Source organism: Bufo bufo, chromosome 3 (assembly GCF_905171765.1).
Source record: "Bufo bufo chromosome 3, aBufBuf1.1, whole genome shotgun sequence".
Taxonomy (NCBI): Eukaryota; Metazoa; Chordata; class Amphibia; order Anura; family Bufonidae; genus Bufo; species Bufo bufo.
This window is the reverse complement of record NC_053391.1, coordinates 459,877,215-459,891,640: the sequence shown is the minus strand read 5'-3', so window position 1 is coordinate 459,891,640 and position 14,426 is coordinate 459,877,215.

Below are 14,426 nucleotides of genomic sequence, written 5' to 3'. Positions count from 1 at the left end.
AACTTTGTATAAAAAAATGGGAAAAGTTGTCTTTTGCCGAGATATTTCTCTCACCCAGCATGGGTATATGTAAAAAGACACCCCAAAACACATTGCCCTACTTCTTCTGAGTACGGCGATACCAGATGTGTGACACTTTTTGCAGCCTAGGTGGGCAAATGGGCCCACATTCCAAAGAGCACCTTTCGGATTTCACAGGGCATTTTTTACACATTTTGATTTCAAACTACTTCTCACGCATTAAGGGCTCCTAAAATGCCAGGGCAGTATAACTACCCCACAAGTGACCCCATTTTGGAAAGAAGATACCCCAAGGTATTCCGTGAGGGGCATAGCGAGTACCTAGAATTTTTTATTTTTTGTCACAAGTTAGCGGAAAATTATGATTTATTTTTTTTCTTACAAAGTCTCATATTCCACTAACTTGTGACAAAAAATAAAAACTTCCATGAACTCACTATGCCCATCACGAAATACCTTGGGGTGTCTTCTTTCTAAAATGAGGTCACTTGTGGGGTAGTTATACTGCCCTGGCATTTTAGGGGCCCTAATGCGTGAGAAGTAGTTTGAAATCAAAATGTGTAAAAAATGCCCTGTGAAATCCTAAAGGTGCTCTTTGGAATGTGGGCCCCTTTGCCCACCTAGGCTGCAAAAAAGTGTCACACATGTGGTATCGCCGTACTCAGGAGAAGTTGGGGAATGTGTTTTGGGGTGTCATTTTACATATACCCATGCTGGGTGAGATAAATATCTTGGTCAAATGCCAACTTTGTATAAAAAAATGGGAAAAGTTGTCTTTTGCCGAGATATTTCTCTCACCCAGCATGGGTATATTTAAAATGACACCCCAAAACACATTGCCCAACTTCTCCTGAGTACGGCGATACCACATGTGTGACACTTTTTTGCAGCCTAGGTGGGCAAAGGGGCCCACATTCCAAAGAGCACCTTTCGGATTTCACAGGGCATTTTTTACACATTTTGATTTCAAACTACTTCTCACGCATTAGGGCTCCTAAAATGCCAGGGCAGTATAACTACCCCACAAGTGACCCCATTTTGGAAAGAAGATACCCCAAGGTATTCCGTGAGGGGCATAGCGAGTACCTAGAATTTTTTATTTTTTGTCACAAGTTAGCGGAAAATTATGATTTATTTTTTTTCTTACAAAGTCTCATATTCCACTAACTTGTGACAAAAAATAAAAACTTCCATGAACTCACTATGCCCATCACGAAATACCTTGGGGTGTCTTCTTTCCAAAATGAGGTCACTTGTGGGGTAGTTATACTGCCCTGGCATTTAGGGGCCCTAATGCGTGAGAAGTAGTTTGAAATCAAAATGTGTAAAAAATGCCCTGTGAAATCCTAAAAGTGCTCTTTGGAATGTGGGCCCCTTTGCCCACCTAGGCTGCAAAAAAGTGTCACACATGTGGTATCGCCGTACTCAGGAGAAGTTGGGGAATGTGTTTTGGGGTGTCATTTTACATATACCCATGCTGGGTGAGATAAATATCTTGGTCAAATGCCAACTTTTTATAAAAAAAATGGGAAATGTTGTCTTTTGCCGAGATATTTCTCTCACCCAGCATGGGTATATTTAAAATGACACCCCAAAACACATTGCCCAACTTCTCCTGAGTACGGCGATACCACATGTGTGACACTTTTTTGCAGCCTAGGTGGGCAAAGGGGCCCACATTTCAAAGAGCACCTTTCGGATTTCACAGGGCATTTTTTACACATTTTGATTTCTGTCACGGAACCATGAACCAGACGTACAACAAGAGATAAGTGAAAATAAGAAGGCTTTATTGAAAATAAAGCTGTAAAGCAAAAGTCCAAACGGATGGCGAAACCGAAGCAGAGTCTTTGCGAAGCCAGAGGTCAGGAACCAGAAGGGTAGTCAGACGAAGCCAGGATCAGGAACCAGCAGGGTAGTCGGACGAAACCAGGATCAGGAACCAGCAGGGTAGTCGGACGAAACCAGGATCAGGAACCAGAAGCAGCAGCAGTCTAGAAGCATGTGAACACAGGAGGACCAAGCAAGGAACTGAAGCCACAGACCTCCTATATATATGAGCTAGGCATCCAGCTCCTCCCAGTGGGAAGGAGGAGCCGCAGGGTGGGAGACTACAAGAAACCCAGAAACCAAGATGGCCGCCAGCACATGTCAAACGAAGGAGAACAGCAAGAAGGTAAGACCATGACAGTACCTCCCCCTCAAGGGCCCCTCCTCCACGGAGTAAAGAACGGTTTCTGAGGGAAGCGTGCGTGGAAGGCTCGGAGCAAGGCAGGAGCATGGACATCTGCGGAGGGAACCCAGGAACGCTCCTCTGGACCATAACCACGCCAATGGACCAAAAACTGCACCCGACCGCGGACCAGGCGTGAGTCCAGGATATTGCTCACCTCATACTCCTCACGATTGCCCACTTGGACCGGACGAGGCCGAGGAACCGAGGAAGTGAAACGATTACACACCAGTGGCTTCAACAGGGAGACATGAAACACGTTGGAGATCCGCATGCCAGGAGGAAGCGCAAGAGCATAGGCTACCGGGTTTACCCTGCGAAGCACTCGGAAGGGACCAACAAAGCGAGGCGCCAGCTTGGGAGTGGGCACTCGAAGGTTGAGGTTGCGGGTGGACAACCATACACGGTCTCCGACCTGGTAGGAAGGAGCAGGCGCTCGTCTGCGATCAGCCTGGAGTCTCTGGCGCTGCGCAGAGACCTCAAGGGACTTCTGGATCAGTACCCAAGAAGCACGTAGGACGGAAAGGTGATCCTCCACAGCCGGAATACCCTGGGGAGAGAATACCTCCGGTAACACGGCAGGTTGGAACCCATAATTGGCCATGAAGGGATACGTCCCAGAGGAAGAGTTCACCGCCGTGTTCCTGGCAAACTCAGCCCAAGGCAGGAGGTCAACCCAATTGTCTTGGTGATCGGAGACATAGCAACGAAGGAATTGCTCCAAGGCCTGATTGGATCGTTCTGCGGCCCCATTGGACTGAGGGTGGTAGGCCGAGGAGAAGGAGAGATGAATCCCCAACTGGGAGCAAAAGGCGCGCCAGAACCTGGACACAAACTGACTCCCCTGATCCGACACAATCTCCTTGGGCAAACCGTGCAACCGGAAGACCTCCCTGGCAAAAATCGTGGCCAACTCTTGTGCAGAGGGTAACTTCTTGAGAGGAACACAGTGGCACATTTTGGAAAACCGATCCACAATCATGAGAATGACCGTATGGCCTCGGGATGCAGGGAGGTCCACAATGAAATCCATCCCCAGGTGTGACCATGGGCGCTCCCCGATGGCTATGGGTTGCAGAAGGCCCAACGGAAGGTGCCGAGGGGACTTACTCTGGGCACAAACGGAGCATGCCGCTACATATGCGGCGATGTCGGAACGTAGGGAAGGCCACCTGAACAGACGTGAAACAGCCCAGGACAGCTGATTCTTTCCAGGATGCCCCGCGGTCTTGGAGTTATGGTAGGTTCACAACAACCGAGTGCGCAACTCCTCAGGCACAAAACATCTGCCGTTGGGTCTCCCAGAGGGAGCACCAGATTGAGCCGCCAAAATCTGCTCACCACGGGGAGAGGTCAGGCTGGTGCGAATGGCGGCCAAGATCTGATTCGGAGGTATGACTGAAGTCGGAATTGACTCCTCCCTGGACAGCTCGGAGTACTGCCGTGATAAGGCATCCGCCCTGATGTTCTTGGAACCGGGTAGGTAGGAGACCACGTAATTAAAACGTGACAAGAACAGAGCCCATCTGGCCTGACGTGGTGTCAATCTCTTGGCCTCAGAAAGGTAGGTCAGATTCTTGTGGTCCGTCAGGATGAGGACCGGAACCACCGAACCCTCGAGCAAGTGCCTCCATTCTTTAAGGGCCTGCACGATGGCCAATAACTCCCTGTCACCAATCTGATAGTTGCACTCCGCGGAAGACAGTTTCCGGGAGTAAAACCCACAAGGAAGCAGAGGACCCTCTGGTGTTCTACGCTGAGACAGAAGGGCGCCTACTCCCGTCTCAGACGCGTCCACCTCGAGGACAAAGGGCAACCCAGGGTTGGGATGCGACAGAATCGGAGCCGACACAAAGGCGGACTTTAGAGCCTCAAAAGCTCGGATGGCCTCGAGCGGCCAGACCTGGGAATTACTGCCCTTCCTGGTCAGATCCGTGAGAGGCTTGGCTAGCATGGAAAAGTCCCTGATGAACTTCCGATAATAATTGGCGAAGCCCAAAAAGCGCTGCAGGGAACGAAGACCACTGGGCTGGGGCCACTGTAAGACAGCCGAAACCTTCTCAGGATCCATGGAGAACCCCTCAGCGGAAATGATGTAACCTAAGAAGGTTACCTGGGAAATTCGCATTTCTCAAGCTTACCGAACAGCTTGTTCTCTCGTAACCGTTGCAACACTCGTCTGACATCCAGAATGTGGGCCTCCATGGATTCAGAATATACCAAGATGTCATCCAAATAGACCACCACACACTGCTGCAACAGGTCACGGAAAACATCGTTGATGAATTCCTGAAGACTGCGGGCGCATTGCACAACCCAAAGGGCATAACCAAGGATTCATAATGACCGGTCCTGGTGTTAAACGCGGTCTTCCACTCATCGCCCGCCTTGATCCTTACCAGGTTATATGCCGCCCTCAGGTCGAGTTTGGTAAAGACCGTGGCCCCTTTAAGGCGATCGAACAGCTCGGAAATCAAGGGTATCGGGTAAGCGTTCTTGATCGTGATGCGATTGAGACCCCTGTAATCGATGCAAGGCCTCAACTCACCGCCCTTCATTTTCACAAAGAAAAATCCAGCCCCTGCCGGGGACGAGGATTTGCGAATGTGTCCGCGTGAAAGCGCCTCCCTCACGTACTCCTCCATGGCCTCATTCTCCGCTACCGACAGTGGATAGACTTTGCCACGAGGAGGAACGGCACCAGATTGTAACTCTATGGCACAATCGTATGGGCGGTGCGGAGGTAGGGCAACCGCGCGCACCTTATCGAATACATCCCGGTACTCCTCGTATTCAGAGAGTCCGAGGAAGTACACAGCAACTTGACAGACCCATGGATGCAACTAGCCCCACACTGCAGTGACCACGAGAGGATCTCGGCCGATCTCCAATCGAAAGTCGGATTATGCTTCCGGAGCCAGGGGTACCCCAAGACCACCGAGTAGTGTGGAGACGAAATAACCTGGAGGCAGACCGACTCTCTGTGAACGGCACCAATGGCTATCCCCACTGGAAGGGTCTCATGAGTCACGTGTGGCGGCAGAAGGGGTCTGCCGTCTATCGCCTCAAGAGCCAGTGGGGAACCTCGAGCCTGCAGAGGAATGGAATTGGCGGCAGCGAACACATTATCAATGAACAAACCACCAGCACCAGAGTCCACCAACGCCTGGGTCGTCACCGAGCCCCCGACCCAGGAGAGGACAACAGTGATCAGTGGTTTGTCAACACGGGAAACCGGGGACGAGGAGACTCCACCCAAGATCTGCCCCCGACAGGATCTCAGGTGCGAGCGTTTCCCGGACGGTTCGGACATGCCAACCGAAAATGCCCACCGAGACCACAGTACATGCATCGGCCCTCGCGTCTCCGGAGTACCCTCTCCCCCTCGGACAGGCGAGCAAACCCCAGCTGCATGGGTTCACCCCCAGACAAGTCATCCCCAGGAGGCGTGGGAGGAGAGGGAGGCACGGGTGGGACAGCAAACGTAGGCGCCAATCTGTTAGAAAACCTCCGCAGGCTCTCCTTAAAGGAAGGTCTCTCCCTGAGTCTGGTGTCAATCAAAATCAGGAAAGAAATAAGAGACTCGAGCTCCACTGGTAGGTCCTTAGCTGCAACCTCATCCTTCAAGGCATCCGAGAGACCATGAGAGAAAGCAGCGACCAGAGCCTCATTATTCCAGCCCACCTCTGCTGCCAGGGTACGAAACTCAATGGCGTATTCAGCTACGGATCGTGAACCCTGTCTGATGGACAGGGTTTATACAAAGTTGGCATTTGATCGAGATATTTATCTCACCCAGCATGGGTTTTCATTAAAATGACACCCCAAAACACATTGCCCAACTTCTCCTGAGTACGGCGATATCACATGTGTGACACTTTTTTGCAGCCTAGGTGGGCAAAGGGGCCCACATTCCAAAGAGCACCTTTAGGATTTCACAGGGCATTTTTTACACATTTTGATTTCAAACTACTTCCCACACATTAGGGCCCCTAAAATGCCAGGGCAGTATAACTACCCCAGGGCAGTAAAACTATCCCACAAGTGACCCCATTTTGGAAAGAAGACACCCCAAGGTATTTTGTGATGGGCATAGTGAGTTCATGGAAGTTTTTATTTTTTGTCTCAAGTTAGTGGAATATGAGACTTTGTAAGGAAAAAATAAAAATAAAAAAATCATCATTTTCCGCTAACTTGTGACAAAAAATAAAAAGTTCTATGAACTCACTATGCCCATCAGCGAATACCTTAGGGTGTCTACTTTCCGAAATGGGGTTATTTGTGGGGTTTTTCTACTGTCTGGGCATTGTAGAACCTCAGGAAACATGAAGGTGCTCGGAAAGTCAGAGCTGCTTCAAAAAGCGGAAATTCACATTTTTGTACCATAGTTTGTAAACGCTATAACTTTTACCCAAACCATTTTTTTTTTTACCCAAAGATTTTTTTTTATCAAAGACATGTAGAACAATAAATTTAGAGAAAAATTTATATATAGATGTTGTTTTTTTATTTTATTTTACAACTGAAAGTGAAAAATGTCATTTTTTTGACAAAATCTCGTTACATTTCGATTAATAAAAAAATAGTAAAACTGTCAGCAGCAGTGAAATACGACCAAATGAAAGCTCTATTAGTGAGAAGAAAAGGAGGTAAAATTCATTTGGGTGGTAAGTTGCATGACCGAGCAATAAACGGTGAAAGTAGTGTAGTGCAGAAGTGTAAAAAGTGGTCTGGTCATTAAGGGTGTTTAAGCTAGGGGAGCTGAGGTGGTTAAGGCCACTCGTCTCATCAGGGCTTTCCATAGGTCCCATCCTGAGATGGTGTGCTCTGAGTGTCCGGAGTCCACCCGTAGAGGGAGGGGTACTGTCACCGATAGCTCTCTGAGAAGGTCTGGCAGACGTTCTTCTGTACCTCTTGAATGATGTTCTTTGTTTTGGTTTCACTTTGTCATCTCCTTTCCTTCTCCCAGCTGTCACCTATTTACACTAATTGCCTCCCTTTATATTCCCTCCCATACTACCTCACTTTGCGCTTTATACTACTTCCTGGATTGAAGAGTGTTCACTGCTGGAGACTTCTGTTACTGCTTGTTCAGATAAGTCCTTTCATGTATTGTGTTTCCTTGCTGGCTTGATTCTAGGTGACCCTGACTCCCTCCGTATTAAGTGCAGGGAGCCGGTGGTCGTGTCCCCTCACTATTATAGGGTTTTCAGGTGTCACACAGTCTAGGTACGAGGGCATGCAATCGTCTACCTCTGAGACCCTTGTGTGTGCTTAGCAGTCATGGTGAGCTCTTAGGGTTTTATAGGGGTCACCTTTATGCTCCTTAGTTTGGGATCAAGCCAGTCGGATGTTTATCCATAACTTCCAGCTATCTGCAACATCATCCGTGACACTTGATTAGGAGCTGCATTCTAGTAAGACTGGCCAATGCACAGAGAACAACGCCGTCTGCTTCCATTCTCTGTGTAAGTTTTGGCTCTGGTGGCTGCCATGAATAGATAATCAGTCATAGTGCCAGGTGTTGGACCTTTACCAATCTGATATTGATAAACCACTGTGGGTACGTCTTCAATATCTGGAGCCTGGTAAACCCCTTTAAGGAGCAATCAGACCTAGCTACTTAGCACTGCCAATATAGACAGCAGTATTGGGCCTGTGCTCTTGAATAGTTCAAAATAGAGTACCCCTATATGTCTCTTAAAAAACTGTTATGAGCCATGAAATTCATCAGTGGTCACTAACATGCAATCTAATAGACAGTTGGAGGCTACATTTAAGATGATAGTGTGATCCTTTACTGGGCACTTTTAGAATTGCAGAAGTTTCACATACGGTATGTCCAACCCTGTTGCTTAGCAAAAGGAAATCAGGTCATAGGCTGAAACCACGAAAAGTTTGTTCTCATGGATAGAAGCTTTGCTGTGCTGTTGCTGCTGTAATAAATTGCAGAAATGAAGTTATGTGCGAGAAAGTAAGTATGTGAAGTAAACATAAGTAAGATGGCATTGCAACTTGCATGGCACTACTAAGCACTGAGCCGATTTCTTACTTTTTTGACCAGGTGTACAAAATATACATGTGATTTTACTAAAATACCAGAAATATGAGACTTGGACTGTTAGAAATATTAGTAATACTTCCAGCCAACCGATTTAGTCAGAAACAGGGCTGCATCCTACTCTATTTCTGGCCATTCGCCAAATGATATAAGAAGGAATGTCTTATATCCATGGATATTTCTAACTTGCATGATTCAGTTCCAAAAGATTGGATATGAACTCAGGTTATCAGATTTCTTCTATAATTGTAATTGTATTTCATGGTATAAGTTTGAAAATCTGCATCTTTGATTGTACATAGCATCGCATATTATACTATGAAAAGAACCACAAATACATGGAATGTAAATATTTTTTAAGGCAAGCTCATTTAGCTTTTTTTTAATACAGTGAATAGGTTACTTTACTACATGAAACAAAGGCAATATGCAGTGTCCTAAAAGCATGCTGCAAAATGTTAGAGTATTGTATTTAATACATTTTCTGTACCTAAATGCTGTGTATGGAAAGGGAGAGATACCTAGTTCTGTAACTAGGGTGAGCAAGCATGTTTTCTTCCTCTATAGGATGAAGTTGTCACTCAGTCTAGAGTCTGCTATAGTATAGTTAACTTGTAAGAGAGCAGTATAGGGCAGGGTTACACGGAATCTCCCTGCCCTGTGCATCAACAAGCAACAAATCTGCCAGCCCTTGAGGAAACAGAGTTACTGAAAGCAGCAGAGAGTTTAGCAACCATAAGCAGGATTGCAGAGTATTTGCCAGAGAAGGTAACTGCCCAGATGAAGGAAACAGATATCTCTGCATGTGGTGGGAACAAGCTTCTAGTTTCCCAACATAGCCAAAGGACAGGAACTGTATTCCATCATGGATACTAATGAACTACTACATAGCCAAAATGAGAAAGGACAGTTGCACCCTTTGTCCAGTTTGTAAGGAATGTACAAGAAGGGGCTCATCCCTCCATCTCTCATAAAGTCTTGAGAATTGCACACACCAACTGTGGAAACTACATTTGATGTATACAGTGCCTGTGTAATGTATCCACTGACTGCTACGGAAAGTACAGTGAAGTTGCTGCAACTAACCTGGTCTCATAATTTCTTCCTGTATTAGGTTGGAATCACAGCATGTTTTTGCCCTTACATTTAACATATACAGTACAGACCAAAAGTTTGGACACACCTTCTCATTCAAAGAGTTTTCTTTATTTTCATGACTATGAAGGCATCAAAACTATGAATTAACACATGTGGAATTATATACATAACAAACAAGTGTGAAACAACTGAAAATATGTCATATTCTAGGTTCTTCAAAGTAGCCACCTTTTGCTTTGATTACTGCTTTGCACACTCTTGGCATTCTCTTGATGAGCTTCAAGAGGCAGTCCCCTGAAATGGTTTTCACTTCACAGGTGTGCCCGGTCAGGTTTAATAAGTGGGATTTCTTGCCTTATAAATGGGGTTGGGACCATCAGTTGCGTTGAGGAGAAGTCAGGTGGATACACAGCTGATAGTCCTACTGAATAGACTGTTAGAATTTGTATTATGGCAAGAAAAAAGCAGCTAAGTAAAAAAAAACGAGTGGCCATCATTACTTTAAGAAATGAAGGTCAGTCAGTCAGCCGAAAAATTGGGAAAACTTTGAAAGTAAGGGCTATTTGACCATGAAGGAGAGTGATGGGGTGCTGCGCCAGATGACCTGGCCTCCACAGTCACCGGACCTGAACCCAATCGAGATGGTTTGGGATGAGCTGGACCGCAGAGTGAAGGCAAAAGGGCCAACAAGTGCTAAGCATCTCTGGGAACTCCTTCAAGACTGTTGGAAGACCATTTCAGGGGATTACCTCTTGAAGCTCATCAAGAGAATGCCAAGAGTGTGCAAAGCAGTAATCAAAGCAAAAGGTGGCTACTTTAAAGAACCTAGAATATGACATATTTTCAGTTGTTTCACACTTGTTTGTTATGTATATAATTTCACATGTGTTAATTCATAGTTTTGATGCCTTCATAGTCATGAAAATAAAGAAAACTCTTTGAATGAGAAGGTGTGTCCAAACTTTTGGTCTGTACTGTATGTTTGGGTGGAAAAAAGGCTACACAAGTGCAGTACACTAAGCTTTTTCGTCCTGCAGAGTCTAGTAAAAAAAAATTATATGTTAACGTGCATATGTACATATGTGTATATGTTTTTTTAACGATGGAACTCTATGCTGACAGATGCCAATGTATTGTGTTCGTCCGAGGCATCCGTTTAACATATATGTTTTTTGTATACATTAAAAGTAATACAAAAATGTGATGTGAAACCAGCGTTCTACACTTTAAAGTGTTGGCATCATAACAATCAGGACCCTGTTTTGCACCTCAAAACTGCCATCACCAAGGGCATCTCAACTGCCATCAGGCAGAAGAACTCCAGAACCAGAGAGTGCCTTTGTACACCAGCCCAGGGAGCATCAGAACCATGAGTACAACTACTATTACACCCATTCGGCCACCCACTCATACACCTGGGGCCTGGTCGATGCAAATACATGTTGTAATTTTGTTTATAGAAGACCTATCACGACAAAATGCAGTGCAATCTGCAGGCAGCATATCATAGAGCAGGAGGAGCTGATGGCTCATGCACATAGCCATTAACCAGCCGTTCCGTGCAATGTGTGGTCCCCAATGCACGCGCAACATCCGTGCAGTTTCCGCAGACGGATGCCGACCCATTCATGTAGAATAGGTCTGTGATCCGTCTGCACCGTAAAAAAATAAAATATGTTCTATTTTTTTTTATTGTGCTTCCGTGGGGTTCGGTGCCTCCGCAAAGCACCTTCTGGATTGCCGACCCATTCGAGTTAATAGGCCCACATTAGAGTTGAGTGGACACCTGGATGTTCAGGTTCGACGGGTTCGGCCAAACTTCACAAAAAAGTTCCGAACTTGACCCTGAACCCCGTTGAAGTCAATGGGGACCCGAACTTTTGAGCACTAAAATGGCTGTAAAAAGTAATGGAAAGGGCCAGAGGGCTGCAAATGGCAGAAAAATGTGGTTAAGAGCATGGCAAGTGCTCTGCAAACAAATGTGGATAGGGAAATGACTTCAAATAACATAATATACGTAAAAATAAAAAATAATAACCTTGATCTTGGAGGACGAGGTCAATATGGAGTAGGAGGTTGAGGAGGCGGTGGATGTGGCGGTGTAGGTGGAAGCGGCGGTGGAGGAGGTAGCCAACACTGGTTTTTGGTTTAAATTTTTTGTTTAAATTAGGGTACACCCCAAAACATTGTGAAATATAACCTGTTATAACCCCCTCCAGCCGTGCTAAAAAAACGTTCAGACAATACACTGGCTGCGGGGCAGGCCAGCACCTCCAAGGCGTAAAGGGCAAGCTCAGGCCATATGCCCTTTGTAGACCCAGAAGTTGAAGGGGGCAGACCCATCAGTCAGTACGTGTAGGCGTGTGCACACATACTGCTTCTCCACGATCCAATTGGATATCTGCTCTATCAACTTTCGATGTTCTTTTCTGCGCCTACCATGTTGATCACGGTTAGCGGCGAATTAGGGTTCCACGCTGGAGAGGGAGTGTGAGAAAGGGAGACCACATCCAAGGGAGGTCAATGGCTGCAATGTGATCAAGCTGAAATGTGGGACAAATTATTAAAGTAGAAGGATCAAAGGAAAGGGCCAATTAAAGACAAATTTTTGAAATTTAAGTCCCTGTCACCTATGCAGAGCAGGGGTTTTTAATCGCCTGAAATGGGTTAATGTCACCCACCAATGGAACAGATGATTTTTTAAAATTTCAGTCCCTGTCACCTATGCAGAGCAGGGGTTCATTCACTGCAAAAATGGTAAAATTTCACCCAAGTATATAACAGAAAAATGTGCAAAATTTATTAACCTGTCAACTAGGTAGAGCAAGGGTATATCACAGCCAAAAATTGGTGAATGCAAGGTTTGGCTTTCCCCAGACCTTCATTTCTGCTGTTCTCTCCTTGTACTCCTCCCCCCATGCAAGAGTACGTGTAAATGGGATATTATCCCCCTCATTCCCTATAACTAATGGGACTCGGCAAGGCTGCCCATTATCCCCCTCGCTTTTCATTTTATGCCTGGAGACACTGATTCAGGCAATACGACAGGAAGAGACAGTGGCAGGACTACAAGTAGGTCCGGTGTCACATAAAGTGGCGGCATTTGCAGACGACATGCTCCTGCTACTGTCGAAGCCTGCTGAAGCCTTCCCAGCTCTACTTAACCTGCTGGAGATATTCGGGGACTTGTCCAATTTTAAAATAAACTTCGCTAAATGTAATGCTCTGGCCATTAATCTCCCCCAAAGTACCGTTTCAAACTTAGCCGCTAAATACCCATTTCAATGGGCTAATACACATATTCGATACTTGGGAATAAATATTTCCTCAAAGCCTTCGCAACTTTGTGACCTCAACTATACCCCTATCCTGAAAGAGGTTAAAAAACAATTAGATGATTTGCGTATCCCCTTCATGTCCTGGCTGGGCAGGGTTCACATGATAAAGACTTATATTCTCCCTAAAATCCTTTATACAATACAGACGCTTCCGGTATATGTACCCGACCACTTCTTCACAACTCTGCGCAAAACCCTCTCTTCCTTTATCTGGAAACAAACCAAACCTCGAATATCTCATAATATGCTGATCTGCCAGAAACACAAAGGTGGAATCGGTATGCCAGATTTTAAATACTACTATTTGTCCTCCTTTCTTCTGTTACACTCAGAAATATTAAACCCCAATGATCACAAATTAGGCTGTCAGATAGCACGACAGGTTCTCACCCTAACTGAAGTAGCTAACTTATGGAAGGTTAAGATGACCATCACATCACTCACTCAGCATCATCGTTGGGTCTTCTTGAACTCCTCACCCTTCTACCAAGGGGTCCTTTCTGCATGGCAGAAGCTGTTGTGTCTATTTGATCTCCAATCTCACCCTTCACCTTTCATGCCGATAAGACTCCTCCCATACTATCTGCTTAACGGATATTCAGATACATACAACTTGTGGTCGAGACTAGGAAACTACACTACTGGTGACATACTGAAAGACAGATGTGTACCGCAAGAAGGTGATCTTCTGGTGTCATACAAGTTGGATAACTGGTCCACACTACATTATGCCCATTTTAGTTTTTTCTGCAAGCGATATTTGGACCTGACACAACCTAGTTACCTCCCCTCCTGGTATGATGTTCTTTTGACATCTGGCTCCCCAGCGAAGAAACAAAACTCTGGAGACTAACTCCGAGAACTCACTGTAACGGTCACGTCCACACACACACAGGGGGAAGGATAGTGACCACTGCTCTCCACCCTCACCCCTGGCCCTGCCTACTTGCCTCACGAGTCCTGATGACAGGGGACAACTGGACGACAGTCCCTAACTTAGGATACGTGCAGGGAAGACAGACAAGACAAAATACAGAACATGAACGGACCGTGTCAGAACCAAGAGAGCTACGCAGTACAAAGGGTTAAGCAAAGAATGGTCAGGAGAAGCCGGGGTCAAATACCAGGAGAGTAGAGAAGTACAAGAGGAGTCCTAAGAGAGTAGTCAGGTGGGAGCCGAGGTCACAATACCAGGACGGATGCGCAGTACAGGAGGAGCAGGCAAAGGGTCGTCAGGGAACGGAATCAGGTGAGTATTCAGTAGTCCAACAAATAGCCAGGAACCTAGAAATTAACAGGCAACCTGTGGCTAGCAGGCTGCCTGTATTTATAGTGGGGAGTGAGGGTCATGTGACGTGGCCAGCGTCACATGACCGACAGACCAACCAGTTGAGCACCGAGTGATCAGCTCGGCGCTCAAGGCAGACTTAGGAGCAGGGAGCCACCCAGCAGTAAAGCCGCCCTGGGAATGAGGTCAAACACAGATCCTCATTCCCAAAGCTAAGCAACAGTTCTGCGGGCAATGGGGGACCGAGTGCACCTTCGGAACCCCGTTACACACACTCTCTTTTATTTCTCAGTGGGAAAAGGATATGGGAGTCCCCCTTGTGGCATCAGACAGAGAGGAGATTCTCCGTCATTCCCACAGCTATTCTAGATGTGTCCGAATTCAGGA